Source organism: Corvus hawaiiensis, chromosome 2 (genome assembly GCF_020740725.1).
Source record: "Corvus hawaiiensis isolate bCorHaw1 chromosome 2, bCorHaw1.pri.cur, whole genome shotgun sequence".
NCBI lineage: Eukaryota > Metazoa > Chordata > Aves > Passeriformes > Corvidae > Corvus > Corvus hawaiiensis.
This window is the reverse complement of record NC_063214.1, coordinates 40,440,676-40,458,328: the sequence shown is the minus strand read 5'-3', so window position 1 is coordinate 40,458,328 and position 17,653 is coordinate 40,440,676. Positions and strand designations below refer to the sequence as shown.

The 17,653-nt window shown below is 40.6% G+C and overlaps 1 protein-coding gene across 12 annotated transcripts in view; it reads right to left on the bottom strand.

The window, feature by feature from the left end:
* The window catches only part of FAT3 (FAT atypical cadherin 3), a 407,855-nt gene that overhangs the window by 231,547 nt on the left and 158,655 nt on the right, over positions 1–17,653 (bottom strand). The gene's annotated exons all lie outside the window — the stretch shown is intronic.

The following is a 17,653-nucleotide window of genomic DNA, read 5'->3' as shown; positions in this document are numbered from 1 at the left end:
ACAGATATATTTCAAAAGAGGGGAAAAGGAAAGGCGATTTATTTTATTTTCTATAATGGCCAGACATAAATGCATAGTATGGTTTCTCTGCATGGATTGCCTTGCAGATCTATCACTGTATGTGGTTAAATCTATCATTGTAAGCTTTCATAAACAGCATTTGAATCTGCACTTGTGAATATTTCAGCTTTTAAAAATATACTTGTATTTCATGCTTTAAGTTTTTAAAGACTCCGTAATATCAGTGTGGGCTTTGCCTAGGGCTAATTGATAGGCTGAACTTACAGAAAGTCTTTTTGTCTATTTATACACAATTTTGAAATCGAGATTATATTTTCACTGTTTGAAATGCATCAGTTTTAGCAAATCATAAAATGGAATGTAATTATTTATTTATAATGCAACTTTGCTGACTGTGAAAGCAATAAACCCTATCAAACAAAACCCAGGAAATTATCCCTGATCCAAGAGCGGAAGCATGGCTCCCTCTAATTGAGTTTCCTTTGCTCTTATCTTCTCAAGATCCCTTAGATTGTTTTCCAATTTTCATTTCCATTTCTTCCATTAAATGCTTCTAACCCGTGACCTCCATTTACTGCCATCCATTTATCTTCCATTCTTAATTGAGATGTAACATGTCCACTTGTCCAGTGCTGAGCACTAAAACTCTGACAGCACGCTTGATAGGTACTGGCTTCTTCAGGAAAGCTTACTTGGGAAAGTGCAGATAAAACTTGATTCTTGAACAGGTAAGTCTGTTCCATTAAACTTGAGTTTACTTTATAAACATACTGTGGTGAGGACCAAAACCCCAATAACAAATAACAATATCTTTGGGTTTATTTGCTTTTACTGCTACAGGATGGAATTATATTTGTCTTGACCCTGGGAGGGTAAAGGGTGACAGGGCCAGTGGGAAGAAAACATATAAGGCAGCTTTCAGCAGTCAGTCATTTTTTACTTTCAAACAGTTTTAAATGTGATGGTTTGCAATCAAACGCTCTCCCTCAAGACCCAGTGTAGAGGAATTTTTGAAGGATGGCATTCTTTAGAAAATAGTTAAGACTTTAGACAACATCACTTCAGGAGCTCTTGACACACATTAATAAACTACCAGCAGCCAGGTGCTTCTGCACCTATTTTACAGAGGGATAAGCCCAGCATCAGTCAGAAATACAACAGAAGGGAAAGAGTAAAGCTCCAGCTACCAAGCAGTCATCATAATCTTACGGAGCATTGCTAAACTAAAGCAGGAGAGAACCAAACAGCCATATCTTAGCCTCTTGGAGCAGTAAAGTAAAATTAATACAGCACCCCAGGCTACTATTAAATTGTAAAATGTAAGAAAACATACTGTGGTCAGGCATTCAACCTCTCAAAATAAATAGATGAATCACTTCATACTTAATTCTAAGCGATTAAATGTTTGCACCAGTGATACTAAGTAAAACACAAATTCGCTGGGATGCTGAAGGCAAATAAGAGGAAAATTTGTCATTCAAAACCATCATACCAGGGACTAGGCTGGAAAGCTCCATTGCCAAAATGCCTGAGTGGAGCACACTCCTATTTCAGACTCCAGAGGCACAAACTGCAAATGGTGCTGACATACCCAGATGTCTTTAATTCCAGGTCAAGGCTTGGTACTGACTGATAGTGGTGCCGGTCAGGCCAGGAGCAGGCTAACTGGACAGCACTAGGCTGGCTGTGCCCGAAGGCTGCCCAGCAGCAGCACAGCCATGCTGCTGTGTGAGTGAGTGCCAGGCACCTCCCCCAACACTGCTATGTACAAGTGTCACACACAGAACAACAAGCAGGTATCTACATGGCTCCCAGCTGAGCAGAATATTAAACTTTATATTACAGCCATTTATAGGCTGCACAGTATGCTGGAATCACTCCTGCTGTCTCCTTGCATCTGGATGCCTGATGGCCAAAATGAATCCCACCTCAAGACTATGTCACCCACTGCCTGTATGCCCAAAGTGACTCTCCTTATGTCTGGATAGCTGCTGTCACAGGAACAAGTTGGCTGAAAGGATCTCTGTTAGCTGGAACTGTAACCATGCCACTGAAAGGCAGCACAGACTTTCCCCTAATTAAATTTGTAATGACAAGAGGAACCGTGCTATCAAGGTTTCTGATCCCGAATGCTGCCAGAGAAGATCCTGGGAAGACACAAAAGCATTACTCTGGCCAGTCAGTAAGTTTAAAGCAATGTACTGAGTGGCAAACCAAGGTCTAAAGGAATGGTCCTTGCAAGAGACTTGAAAGCACAACCTGGAAGTAAAGCAGAGGCTGAGAATGAGGAAAGACTGTTGATGCTCACTGCAGAAGGCACCGCTTTGAGGACAAAACGAGAGGGGAAGCAGCAATGGCATTGCAACGACATTGGCATTCCCAGCATGAGCGTGCCTCTACTCACTCACTACCAAACAAGCATCTGGTGCCACCTAATTAAAACACCAGTTCCAGGATGTGACATCCAGCACCATGAATCAAATGAAACATCTGCTAATTCTTACAACAGCCAGACAAAACAAGCCTAAAAAAGGCAAAACAAACACGCACGCACATTACTAACTTTGGCACTGACATCCCGACTGAACATCCGAACCGTATAAAATTCCCACATTATTAACCAGTGCATCTTCAGTTTAACTGATTGACTGTGCACATTTACTACAACACATGTTCAGCTGCTCAGTGGGCGAAACTGGATCAAGTTTTACAGAAGTGGGCAAACACGCCTCACCGCACAGCATTGCTCTGTGCAGGGGAAGCCTCCCTCGAGCTCGTGCATTCTAATGGTGCAGGCTATTAACTCAGGTGATTAAAGGACTAGGGACTGCAGAAATCTCAATACATGCATGGCCTATTATAGCACAATGCAGGGAGTGTTTTCCCCAGTGACAAACAGATGCTTTGTTTTTATTTCTGCTATAAATAATTCTGGGGGTTTTTAATAGGTATACATAATCAGGCATTTACATGGTTTCCAGCAGAGAAGCAATATTAAGCTACTATGTTACAGCCATTCATAAACTGAATACAATGCTGAAATTACTTTTTATTGTCATTATTATCCAACAATCTCTACAATATGCGTTGTTACCGCAGCAGCAAAATGATTAGATTCTGAGAATTGCTGGAAGTCTGTAAGTAACACCATGGAGGTGAACCCTTAGCAAAATCAAGTATTTAAGAAGAACTTTCATCTTTTCAGATGGTCTCATTTTCTCAACGCTGTGGTCTCCTGAAAACAGAGCAGGGACACAGTTCATTGACTCTGTTCTGTCATCTTTTACACCATTTTTTACACCAGCAACATTTCATGTAGACAGTTTAACCCTACCAGTGAGTGTAACCAACATATGTGTGATAACGTTTTTTGAAGTGCTCCACCTCAATACTGCAATAGATCTCATTAGCAATTTTGTTTATCCTTGCCTTCTCTCTTGCACAAACTTGTTGTCCATCTTGCTTGGAACTTGTCTTTTTTCCTAATTCTCTACTGTAAGACTTTGCAAGCAGAGGCTGTGTTTAACCTGAACGAACCCTCCAGAATAGAATGTCACTTTTGTGCCTGGTTACTGATTTTCAAGCAGCATTTTGTATGAAAGAAGTAATCAGAAACCAAGTGAGAGGACAAAAGACATTCTGCATCGACTCCAGAGAATATTGGGCCAATCTGGCACTAAGGATGGAGATACACGAAGGCATCTGGAAGTGCTGCAGAAGGAAAATCTTACAGTAACCCTTAATGACCTATTTATTCTCAGTGAAAGAAAAAGAGACAGGTTTTGCTTCCTCCCCCACACCCCCATAACGAAAGAAATAGGAATTTCATGAAGGGATAATACACAAGCTGATTGCAGCAACTTGCAAATGTACTAGCAGGGGGTGTCTGGGAATAGACACCAATTTTCATTCCAACCGGAATGGAAATTTCTATATTAATGGGTATTATTTCTGATCAGCCAGCATGGAAGGAGAAGCTGGTGCAATAAAAAACGTGAAATTTCTACGTGATTGGGACCAGGAAGAGAGAAGGAAAGCAACTGAGGCTGCAGCCTTGCTAAATGCTAAGATGAAGGGGATATGGAGAAGATGCAGCTGCCAAGGCAGTCGCTGAACAACACACTTCAGAGATAAGAGACACCAGCCATTCTTCGAAGTAATTGTAGCTGCCAAGAGCTATAGAGAAAAGAGTGAATTGAAGGGGATAGAGGGGTCAACCACAGTGAATATGAAAACAAGTCAAGGCCAAGGACAGGCATGACGCTTTGGGATTTGGCCAGGAGGTGATAATTTGTGGGTTTAGTCAACTGCAATCTCAGTGGAGTAGAGAGGGCAAAAACTCTCTGAAAGAGAGAGTTGGCAGTGGGAAGATGAAGGCAGCCAGAATACAGAGGAGGAATAAGGAGCTTGGGTAGGAGAGAAAAGACGAAGGGGCGCCTGGCAGCAGCAGATATGCTTGGAGAATTGTGGGGTTTTCCCTGTGCAGGGACACAAAGTTGAAGGGATGCCAAGAAAGAAAACAGGGTTAAGTGAGGTGGCACGAAGAACAGTGAATAAAGGTCGCTAGGGATTGAAGGAGGAGCAAGTCAAGAGCAGGAAGAATGAGGTTTGTCCATTGTGGGTCTCACATGAAAGAGCTAAAAAAAAAAGGATTTCTATCCCAAAGCAGCAGCGGTTGCTGCTCCTTGGCCATGAGGAAGAGCTGTGCCCTCCCACTGCATCCTCCTCTGCTGGTCCTTTGACACCTGTGTGTGCCTGCAGTTTGAGAAAAGGGATATCAGAGTCTCCCGAAGAGAAATGGCATCCTTTTCACATCTTCTGTTATAAATATAAACTAGATTTATATAGCATCTGGGTTAAACAAGGTACAGTATACTCTTATCTCCCTATCCTTTCTAGTTTAAGCTCTGTTAGGCTGTAAGAAGCAATGACTTCGATTCGCTTTCATCTGCGCTTACTACACTCACAGAGGCGTAACACGTACCAGTCCTGAGAAGTCTATTTACCTCATCTTCCATTAAGACCACAGCAATAACCTCTAAGCAAATGTTGCATGAAATCACAACGCCATTCACATCAATGCTGAATCTCTCATGCCTCTGAAAAAAATCCAGATCTCACCCTCCAGTTTTAAAAGTCTCCTGTAAGGACAGCTATAAAACTTCTCCACTGGTCATATCATCATATATGTGTCAACAAAATCACCCTTTTCTAGTGGATATATTTATTATCAACTTTGGGATACAATTTCTTATGCTATTTACAGGATAGAAAAATACGTCCTCACAGTTTATAGGGGAAAAAGAGTGTTAGGATTAGACAAGGACAACACCACTGCAACCAGAATTACAACAAAACTGCACTTACTGACCACAGCAACAAAGGAAGAGTTGGAGGGAAATTCTGTGTAATATTTTATATCCGGAACTAATTAAAGATCTCATTCCCCAAACAGCCAGATAGCAAACATAAGCAGTGCCTCCAGATGAAGGATTCCTGTTTTGATGGTTACTGTAATGAGCATATTCCCAAAGGAGAGAGCCAATAAAAAGCATCTCCTATCTGGAGGATGCTGAATGGAAGTTGGACTTTTCTTAATTTTACTGCAATTCCTTATTGCATCATATCAGCCTCCACCAAAGGTCTCAGTTCAATTTTTCTATAATGAATTTGGAGACTCAAAAGAAAAATTCCACCCCATCTTAACCAGCTAAATTTCTCTCCTTGACTTACAGCTGACAATGATTACGAGTAAAACACCATTTTTACATCACTCTATGCAGTTTTAATTAAAATTTATTAACTCGAGAGAAACAATCTCCTTATCACCAACAGACATTTAGAACAAAAATGCCTTTTATTGGGTTATTAAACTGTTTCAGACAGAACCACCTCTACAGCACACTGTAGCTCAGCTGTCTAGTGGCAAATTACACTGATCTTTTCCCCTGCCCCCACCTTTCTTTTCACTTGCAGTGTGCCTCAGACAAAACAAAACAAAACCAAAAAACTAAAAAAACCCCACACTACTTTCTTCAGCAAAATTTTGTACCTACACTGATAAAAAAACCCCTATGTACCTTGCCCACTTCTTGTAATTAAAAAAAGCAAATAACAGGGGCCAGGCTGTGATGCACCAACCCCTGGCTCACGTGTGCTTTCTAAGGATCTTTGGAGTCACTTACAGAAATGATAGCTGAAGCTAAGATAGTCAGAGCGAGAGCCCATAAAAGTAAAAACATTTTTTGAAAAGTACTTTTAGAAATGGAGAATATTTAAAATACCAGTGAGTATTATGACAGGGGGTTAGGTAATAGGGAATGATTAATGGAGTTGGAAAAGTAAGCTGTAAACCAGGAGAACACCAAAGTCCAAACAGGAAGAGATGAACATGTTGGGCAGATTGGCAAGATGTTACTTGAGACGAGGGCTGAAGGGAAGAGTTATTAGTGACCTGACTAGTACCTTCAGTGACAAGGAAGAGACAGAAGAAACTAAGAAAATCCCTCACCTATTTGAGGGACTTGAAGGGATGTGCTAGATGTGTGATTACAAATGAAACTCAACCCAGTGTAAGAGTGGTGAAGTAAAGTATTGCCACCAGAGCAGGAATCAGACAGAAAAGAGAGACATGATGGGGGAGGAGGACAAAAAAATAACAGAGATTTAGATGGAAGAAGAGAGCTGTGGGACCAAAGGTTGGTCAGCCAGAAGAGGTAGGATGTGACACAGTTAAAATTATGAATAAAACAGAATCAGCAGCGCTATCAGCAGAGTAACTCTTAAAATATGATTTTACATGTGGAGTTCACTCATAATGTCACTCTTGTACTGGATGGAGAGGAATGGGGACCACAGACAGAGAGAAACATAACCATCGTGACCACTTACATATTTCTTTCCTTAAGGAGTAAAACTGAAAAAAAAAAAAAAAGGTAGAATTGCCAGAGAAGCAATGAGAAGGTTTTTCTCTTTGGGGCAGAGGAGACACCAAGTACTGGATAAAGCACAGATAAGCACAAAAAAGGAGAGGCTTCCCAAAGGGGGAAGGCTCACTGGGCTGAAGTGTTAAGATTATCAAGGAAAGCAGAGCCAGGAATCAAATTGCTTCGGTGAGAGAGAGAGAACGTTCAAGGTGAGAGACAATACACTGGAATTTACTGTGGCAGACTGAGCGGAGTGGGATCATTTACGTGAGCTTTGAAAAACACTACAAACACAGCAAGCAATTACACCACAATAAATAAACCAGCAGCACATGTGCAAATGAGACATCTAGCACAGTGTGCACAGCAGATACAGCAATCTCCAGGAGAGTCGATATTTGAGGGGCCCCGAGGGTGCGACAGGGAAGCTGGCCCCAGCACAGGCAGAGCAAAGCATGTGCTGTCCTGCATAGCCCTTCCTCTGCTAACCTGCTGCATGCAGATAAAAGTGTCAGATGCCTAAAGTGGGAACAAAAAAGCATGTTTTCAGTTCTCTTTCTCACTGCCTTGAAGATAGCCGGCAAAGTTATGCAAACACTTAGTTAGTGCAGGTTGCTGATCATAAAAATCAATCCACTTCTGTTTAATGGGATTTAGCAATTAGTCACATCCCGGTTCCAGTAATTTTGCATGGCTTTCTAACCACCTCTCAAACATTATTGTAAAAGCACAAATATCTTCAATATCATAAACCTTCCTCCTGCAATGTGGTCCTTGTCCCACTTATTATAGCTAGGATAGACCCAAGATGGCCTCTGCCCTATACATGGATTCCTGCCTATGTATGTGCTATCAGCCACAGTAAAACATCTCTGAGTTTGGTCTCACGGAGTATGGCTATTTTTATACATTATTTAGTATTACCAGCTCTTAACTGGCCTTTTCAGCTTGACCAAAAGCCCCCACAACACTCCTGGCAATCTCACCACCTGCTGTGGCTGGTAGCACTGCACAACACACTATCCCAGGCCTCACCTCTTCCACCAAGAGCACACTTCTTGCCTGGATGGGTTAAAAGTTGATAAAAACAACCAGGTCATCCTATTTCAGTAAAACCTAGGCACAAACCCATAGCAACACGAGACAAAAAACTGCCATCTGTATCTCTACCTAGAGTTCTGGAGGTCTCAGATCAGGGCTGAAGTTGAGGATGATCCCAGGCACTCTGGACAAAATTTCCCAGTGAGAAGATGAAGTTTAGAGAATTAATAATTATTAATAATACTTATTTTATTCAGAATCTATAATTTTAAATCCTTTTTTTTCAGGACTGATCATGGAATGCAAACTGAAAGCATTCTTAACTTCATGGCTTCCCTGGAAGTTGTTAAACAAGTCTGAAAACCTCTTTTATTTCCCTACTCATTTAAGGCTCTTCTTCAGTGTCTGGGAGATAAAACAGGACAGGTTTACGCCTAGCTGAAAAGAAATCACGTTGGACTGAAAAGGTGGAGTCAAAGTCAATCCCTGAACCCCTCCCTGCCCCTCTCCAAGCCCTGGCTGAATTGCAGCTGTCCAGTTGCGCTGGAGCCTTTGGCAAACGATGGCCTGTTGGAGTCAGGTGCACAGCACCCCGCCCTCACTGCCTGCCTCCCAGCAGCATCTCCTCCTAATGGCCTGCAGTTTATACCTGCACAAAGCACCTACCCACACAGCATTTCTGGGACTCCCACATTGCATGCTGCACTGCAAGGTGTTTCTAGAAATCCCGTCTCCTAAATTAACAGCAGAAGTGAGTGTTTGGCATAAACAGGACATCTTCTACCTACTTTTTGCCCCCTTACAATGAGGCTGGTGGGGAGGGCCTATCTTCTCAGATGTAAAGCTTATGTGTAGCTTCACTGAGTGAGCTAGAGAAAAGCCTCTGTCTTCTTTACTCACAACCATCACTACTTTGTCAAACTGTCTGTCCCGACTGAAAACAATCCTCATATTGATTGGCACTGGGATGGAGCTTAAGGCTGGCAGGAGGATAAGCACTTCCCCACCTTAAGCTCAGTGATTTTGACAAAGAAATGTGCTTGGACAGCTACAAGTCTCCTTTTACAAAGTCAGTTTTCAGAATAAAATAACCCAGTAAAGGCTTTTCACTGACAGTCACAAATAATTCCAGCAGCATAGTTATAAAGTGTCTAAAAGATGTTTTAACCTGTCTTGAAAAACCTGTATGACATCTTTGGCTGTCATGAGAAGGAGGAGGAATAAAAACATAGTTACAAGCATGAGGGGTTACTCCTGGAAACTGGAATAGCAGGCAGCCTAAAAAAGATACACAGAAAAAAATAAGAAAAACAAAAAAGCCCACAGCTCTGGGAGCCTGTCATGATGAGTCCCTGAAGCAGAGGCTAAAGCAACAGGATTCTCCAACCCAGAACCTGAGTGCTACTCATCGTCCCTAGGACAGACAAATGCCACAAGAAACGAGGTGCTCATGTCCCCACATCAGCCACATGTAGCTGTCGAGAAGTGACCACAGTATTAAACTTTTCTAACCTGAATACAGCTGGGGGAGGCATGCTATGGAGTGAACTGAAAATGAGCCAGGCAGTCCTGAAAATAGTAGTTTTAACCTTTCATTAATCAACCCCTCAGCTCTTCCAGCTGTTAAAACCTCTCCCAGTACAGTCTTGTCTTCTTCACCCCTTCAAAACACACGTCTCCACGCTGACCACTAACATGCCACAGCCACCAAGCTGCACTGAGCCTGGGACACAAAACACAACCGTTCAAATCACAAACATACACAGAGCCTGCACTCAGGCTTATCATCATTACTTAATCACATGTTAAACAAGCTAAGAATTAACAGTTAACACATGAAAAAAGTTGGCTTTCCATCAAAAGCAATTATAATTAATTCCTAAGAAACGTATTTCTGGATGCCAAATCAGATGGAGGAATCAACTGGGGGATAGATACACTCCTTCCATAGCTCCACTCGAAATTCTAATTAAGAACAGAAATACAAAAGTGGTTGTGGTGGAAAGGTTAATAGAAGAGGAGGAATCTCTAGAGAAACCATGCCAGATACTCAGTCTCTCTTTTTGGCTCTTCCATATTTTCCCCTTAATAGACAGTCCCTAGATACACAGATATGCAAACACACACAAACATACCCCACCACATGGATATTTTAGCAAAAATAAGATGACCACAAAATCATGTGCTCTGGCATACTAGAGATCTTGTGGACAAAATGGCTTTGAAATCATGGGCTCTGCTGTAGTCAAAAATCAGCTGTGTCAGAAAAGTTGAGCTGCTGGGAAAAGGAGAGGAAGGAGAGATCTGTAACTCTGAGGATGCTGAGTGTGCAGCCTACTCCCTAAACAACAGCGGCACTGAACAATTACAGCTCAGACAATAGGAAGACGGTGTGCACTTCAGAAGAGCAAAGAATGCTTTTCAGCTAAAAAGCCCCTTTCTTTTGCACAGATTCTGCTGAAATATTCATAAGATAAAGAGAACCTGCACAGAAGAACGAGCTTTCTCAATGAAACCATCCCCCGACTGGGAGCAAAATTAAGAGGTAAGTGCTTCCAGCAATGTTTTTCAAAGCTAATGGTCTCCCAACAAGGATGCAGGAAGAAAGCTCGAGATATGGGAGAGGAGAAGACTTCCCTGACCTCCTTAAGACCTGTTACCTTATCAGAAGTTTCAAGAGCAAGCTGGATGTTCCCAGTTTGCAATTCCTGGCTAAGTTTGCAATAAACCTGACTGCAATACTTCTGAGCTATGAACTACCCCATGTATTTGAACTGCAGGTATTCCAAATACTGAGAAAAACACTTTCAATATCACTGCTGTGAAAACCTGGGATTGCTCACCATGAGTAAAACCAGCCATTTTTGGTAAAGGCATTTTTGAGGACAACAGAAAGAGGTTTGGGGAAAAACTACCAGAAAGATTTTATTTATTTTTTTTTTTTTAAATTTTCATTTTTCAACCACTTCTCCCATTCCTCAATGATGCAGAAGACAGGGAGGAACTCAAGCATCCAAACCAACCTCTACTGCCATCTCCCAAATCCTTGTGCGTATGCTGCACAGTAGGGAATTCTGAGGGAAGACAAAGCTTATTAAGACCTATGAAACATTGTTCTGTGAGAAGGAATCACAGGACCATGGTATTTTATTTTTACTTCCACTTAAAAAGTCTTCCTCTGAGATAGAATATTCTCCAAAAAATCACCCCACCGTGGTCACTCAGACACACCCATGAATGGTGCAGTGGTCACCCAACATCAAATTAATTCTTAACAAAAACCTCTTGCTTAATGTTCCTCTTTTGATGACTCAAATGTCATTCATCTGGAAATAAAGCAGCACAAAAGTCCCACTGCCTGTGATTTCCATAAATATTTAGGCTGCTTAACCAAAGTACTGTGCATAAAGGTATCTTCAGGATTATTCTATACTTGTCATCTTATCAGAAGAAATTCTTCCCTTCCTATTATTTATCTTACATAAAGTGAGCCTTTAGTGCTGGGTAGTTTTTTGATATTTTAAGATTAATTTATTGGAAATTCTCTTTCTGCATCAAGATTAATTTAAGACCACTAAAACTGATAAACTGTTGTTATTGGCCTCAATCCACACCACCTTTTAAATCTTTGTATTTTCATTCTAGGGCTCTGATGAAAGATTCATTCCACATACCTCAAGTAATCTTTACTTTCTCCTCTCTCTCCTACACACCACACTTTTCCAGTATAATCCATTTTATGCTTTCAGTTATAAATACATAGTTCTGTCTACCTGGCACTTCAGATAACAGACGTCCCCATATAGCACAGTCTGCCTAGACCATGTTTGATGTCAATCACCAGGACCTGCTCTCTTACTGATGCTGGTCATCTCACCCTTGGTGTAAAACAGGGTGATGAAGTATTTCCATATTCAAGGCAGAAAGACAGAAATCACAACTCCATCAGGTTTCCACACCTCAGTAAAACACCATAAATAAAACATTACAAATCTAGCAGTTTGGGTATCAAACCCAGTAAAAACTGACATCCAGAAGAAATGGATAAATTTTACGCAAATTGAGGTTATTTCATGCTTTACTTCTACTATTTCAACTAACTGAAACTGGTAAGCCAAGTGATAAATAGAGAACTGGCTGCCACAGAAAGCTATGAAACCAGGTGGAGGGCTTTTGTAAAACTATATTTTCAACTAAATGATTTTTTTTTTCTTTTTAAATTAAAAATCTCATCACTCTGGAGAATTTCTGATGCCATAGGAAATAACAATCTGCAAACAAAAAGTCTGCCCAACTTGCAATACACACACACACACAGGTGCATGGAAATCAACACAGTTACACACAGAGTTTTAACTTCATTGGGTGTATAGTTGAATTAAAGCACACACAGGCACGTAATGTCACACCACGCAGGCACTAAACCTAAACTAATATTTAGCATCCTATGATGTAGGGCAACAAAAATCAGGTCACAAAGGTTGAAACTTCCTAATACAATATTTATACCAATCAACTTTATTTTTTATAACATCTTGCAAGACATAAAATACTTTAGAGGGTTAAATAATAAATGATAGGAGAGAAATGAGAGGCAGAACACTGTAAGGACTTAAATTTATATCATCTGATGAAATATAAACCGACATGAACTCATTGAAGGAGGAAGATACAAAGAAGCTGGCCCAGATAGGGAAACCTGCAGAGGCCCTTTAGTGTTAATAGAGCTCGTTTCTTTGTTTTTTATCTTGAATCTTATTTTCATTCTATGATAATACAGTATTCAGAGGCCAGCTAAGGGGTAAGAGCTTTGTCAAAGGACAGCATTTATTAAGATATTATCAAATACTCTCCTATTCATGTTCTGTGGTGTTTTCAAATCTTGCCTCAAATTTTGTGCTTTTTAAAGAAGCTTTGCAGCTGGCAGGTTGTTTGTTCACTGTCAGTGCACACAATGGAGAACAATAGCACAGAGGCACCTCCCAGACCTTACTGCAGAATGGTGGCTCAGACACACTTATAGCTATCATCATGACATAATTTATTATTGTAGCATTGGCACTATGTTATTGATTATTTTATTTTTTTTAGTATTATATAATTGCTTATTCCGCTGTATCATTGCCACCTGGGCTGGCAGGATCACATGCTCCACTGATGCCAAAATACCACTTCCCTTTCACTGACAATCAAACTCCAAAAAACATTGTCACCAGATCCAATGAATTACTGTGTTACGATTACCACCAAATACCAGGTTTCCTACCTGTGAGAGTATCAGACTTCTCAGTGAAGCCTCAACAGGCTGGTTACACCACTCCTGCTGGGCCACCACATGCAGCACTCACAAGGTGATACTGCATAAATAACAAGTATTTTCTTAACTGGGTCTTTCAATTATTTAGAGATACTCGGCGAATGCATTGCTAACAGCTGTTTTATTACAGATTTCATGGTACCATACACCTGGTGCTAATGCTTCAGCATGTCTAAATGGTTTTCTAAAGATTACACAATCAAACATCGTAAGATAAAATCGCTGTAATTGGAGCCCTCATCAAAGAAGAAATTACCGTTACACTTTACAAACCGAACACACGACTTCCCAAGGCTGAGCAAAAGGTAATACTATGATGGCCATAGAGCTAAAAGATCTCGCCTAACCCTGCCCCAAATACAGGGATCCCATTTCTTGCGGTGATTCTGTAACAGGCTTACAGGGTCCACCTGATAATACGGAAAATAAAACCCATCTCTGATGCACCTACTTGATTTTAAGCTAAATAAACATTCCAGCTTAATATCCAAAGCAGATTATTGCAAATACTGTGTCACAGACCCCTTTTGCTTTTCTGGAGGAACTCTAAAAGACTCAAAATTTATTAGTGACCTTACAGTCATACCTTAAAAACTGATTTTCTCAGCAGTGGTACTATGCTGAAAGCAATTATTCCAATCCCTAAATACTACAGAAATAAGTGAATATTTTTTAGATGCTGAGTATCAAATCGATGCCAGATAACTCTTAGTTTCACACAGGTGTTTTCAATAAAACAAGCTGGATAAAAGTAATGCAACACAGACTTGCTGAATCTAGTGATGGCTTTGGGGAATTTGCTGTTAAAACAGCACACAGGAATTGCACGTGTATCTCCAGGTTTATAATCTGCCTGGAAATCCATGAACAGGAAGAGAACTTTTAACTATGTTAATTTTTGCATGTATTTGAATGCTGCAGGATCACCTGACTGTGATTTGCACAGAAATGGCATCTCTGCAGGTGTTTAGGTGTGCAAATATCCATATTGGGAGAAATCTTAGGTTAACTGAAATTAATACCAATCTTGCCACTAACTTCAACTGTGATTCTGAACACAAATAGATTATGTTAGATGAGATCACATTAGATCACAGCAGATCAAAGACGACTCTGAGCTGAATAAAACAGAACTGATGGGCAAAGCTGTGGACATGCAGCCACGTGGGCAGCTTCTCCTGAGCTCTGAAATCCCACAGCATCAACTGGGAAAGTTGCCATACTCCTCAATTAATTCCTAGGAAAAAGACCATGATATTGGTCAATAAGCAGCCTCCTCCCAAGGGTCATTTCACAGGGGACCTGCAGAGTGAAGCAGCCACCTCACTGCAGACCTTTTCACCACCACCGAGATTAAACACAGAGTTTCTGAAGTTGGTGTGAGTGAAACTGAATACCCACTGGCTTCTTGGAGCAGCTCAGTAACACTGACTGAATTAAAAGAAAAGTTACTCTGATTAACCCCCCTCTGTTGTCCTCTCTTTGGGGAGTCGTGCACCCACTCCAAAAGGCTGGAAATACACTGTTTTTATTAAATCACATTCAATTACAATGGTATTTATTAAAACCAATAACTGCAACTGGTAAGAATCCCCCTGTGCTTGTTTCTACGTATTTAAATTAAGTTAAATGCACAATAAACTTTGCATCGTTTCAATTTACATGACCCCTGAGTCTTTAGACATCCTGTAGGCAAAATTCACAGACTTATAAACTTCTATTAAACATGAACACATGGTGGACTCGGCATCCTGTGCTGTTTCTGCTCTTACTGAAGGGTTATGAAGTGCCTTGCTGCTGCTAAATCCACTAAAGCAGCCTTACACCAAGCCAAAATCCTCTTTCATCCCAAGGAAAGGTGCTTTACTTCCAGCAACAGCTCTGGTGCAACAGTGACAGTCCCACCACTGAGATGTTTGTTTTCTCTATGTCCTGGCACATGCCACTGGACCTGCATTTTACATAGCAGATATGCCAATGTTCTGGTATCTGGGCCACTACACAATTCACAAACCTCAGAATCCGCCAGGGACATGGATTTGCACAGGCCCAGTAACATGAGAAAGTCTCCTTACAGAAAGATATCCCCTCAGCTGCAGCTGAGGAGGTGTTTCACATGGCTGCTTTCCAGTACTTACTGAAGGCTCCCAGCGTGGTACCCAGGCTCCCTCACCCACCCAACAAATTGCTTGTATTCAAGGAGAGATTCCTTGCCTTCATGTGGCAACCACTCTCAGTCCTGTGTGAGCCACTGCTCTGCATCAGCTTTCCCTGCATTTGCATTCAGGATAGAAGCAAATCATTGAATTCCTCTGGCCAATTCTTGTAGCTCTTCTTTCTGCCCTTCCCTTTTCTAATCTCACTCCAGGGTTCAAGTCAATATCACATTCAGACAAATACCTATTTTCATTCCATTCCCTTAGTAATTCTGCCTATAACATATTTCTCATGGTCAGAGTTTCCCATAGTCACTTTTTCAGCATTTTACATATCTTTCACAGTAGAAGTGCCACTTAGTTTCCCTGAACTAGTTTGAGTCCTGAACTGAAAGCAAAGACTTAACTACACAATGTAACATCTTCCCTGTACAATAGACAGTTCATACAGTATTTTCTGAGAACTCACAAATAGGGTCATTTGTCATTTTGTGAACAAAAATGTGAAAACGCATTGGTAGCAACCTTTCTCAGGCACTACTCTTAACCATATCTTCATCCCTCAGGCACAACTTAAGAGGAAAATGTAATCTAAAAGAACAATTTAATCTGTTTCAAGACTAAAAAGAATGAAACCCTATTATTCACTCACAATAATTATATAGCTATTACATGACCTCAGCATAGAACAAAGTCAAGATTCTTTGGGTGAACTGACTGTTCATTTCCATTCCTGAACATGTTTGATTTATTTTAACGTTAACTTTAATTCTAGATACATTGCATCTATTAGGTGTATTTTAGAATATTTGCAGTATTCCTGTAATGTGCCCAGCCCTAAATTGCTTTCAGATACTCTTAATCCTTACCTGCATTTTAATAAAACTTTAATTTTGTATTATGTATTGAATTATCCCTTTGCAGAACACAAAAGAAATTCAAGTTTATTTTGACTCTGTGACTCTGAGGAAACCTTTATTAGAAGTTGAAACACTGTTCAATGTGTCCGTTCATGCCTATGCTGCTTTCCTAAGTCCCCACCTCACTTCAGCAGCTTAAGAGCATGTAACCAAACTCTTTTCTTCTTCTGAAACCTCTACTGTTCCTGCTTATGCCTTCTGCTTGATATGCAATTTTCCCTCTTCTCCTAATATATAAAACCTTGCAAAAACTCATTCTACTTCCAGCAACTGAACTGAACACCACAGTATTTGTGCAATACACCAGTAAAGAAAGAAAAACACTATTTATTCAGTCATCTACATGATCGCCTGTAGTACCTGGATTCGTCACTAATGGGCTCTCCCCAAGTGCTGATTAAGTCACATAGTGCTTATCTTCTGACAGCAGGCATTACATGGTAAAACTCAAGGAAGGAAAATAATAATCTTAGCCCATCTCACAAGAATTTTAAAAAGTCCTTGCCATTAATCACTACACTGCTTTCAACAAACTTTATCTGGCAGCAAGACAAATCACCAAAGCCACAGCCTGTATCAATATTAAAAAGAAAAGACTATAGGAAATTTCCCAAAAGAAATCTGGTGCAAAGACATAAAGCTCAGATTCTACTTATCAATTTTGACATTTTTTTTCTCCAGACAAATAGTATCATAACCATGAACTGTGTGTAACAGATGCGGGTTATCCACAGAAAATGGCACACAATAATAGCTTTTAAGGTAAAAAGGAATCATGAGATCACATAATCTAACCTCTCGTGTAACACAGACAACATTATTTCACTCATCTGACCCTCGACTGGACTTCAAAATTTGTTCTGTGCTGTTTATATACTTGCTTAAGGCTTATTTTCCTGAGGACATGGGTAGCTGGGTGTAGGTTTTTGAAGTGTTGGCTCTGACATTCAACTGCAAGTTATCTGACTGCAACCTTCCCTCTCTGGGGTCTCTCCCCTCTTTCTGCGCTGCACTGAAGAGTCTCATAGCACCTGGCACTGTCTATGGATTAAGGCTTCTATCATGCCAATCAATACTTCACCTGTTTAGATAACTAAGCAGAAAAAATTCTATGAGTTTAAGACTTCTCACTGAAAAACAGCGTCCATTACTTCCATGACTCCAGTCATTTTCCTGTTTCCTTGCCAGCTTTTCTGACTCAGATGGGGGCACAGATATCCCCTCCTAGTCCTTGTGGACCATGTAAGAAGTCACTGAACTTTCTTTTTTCTC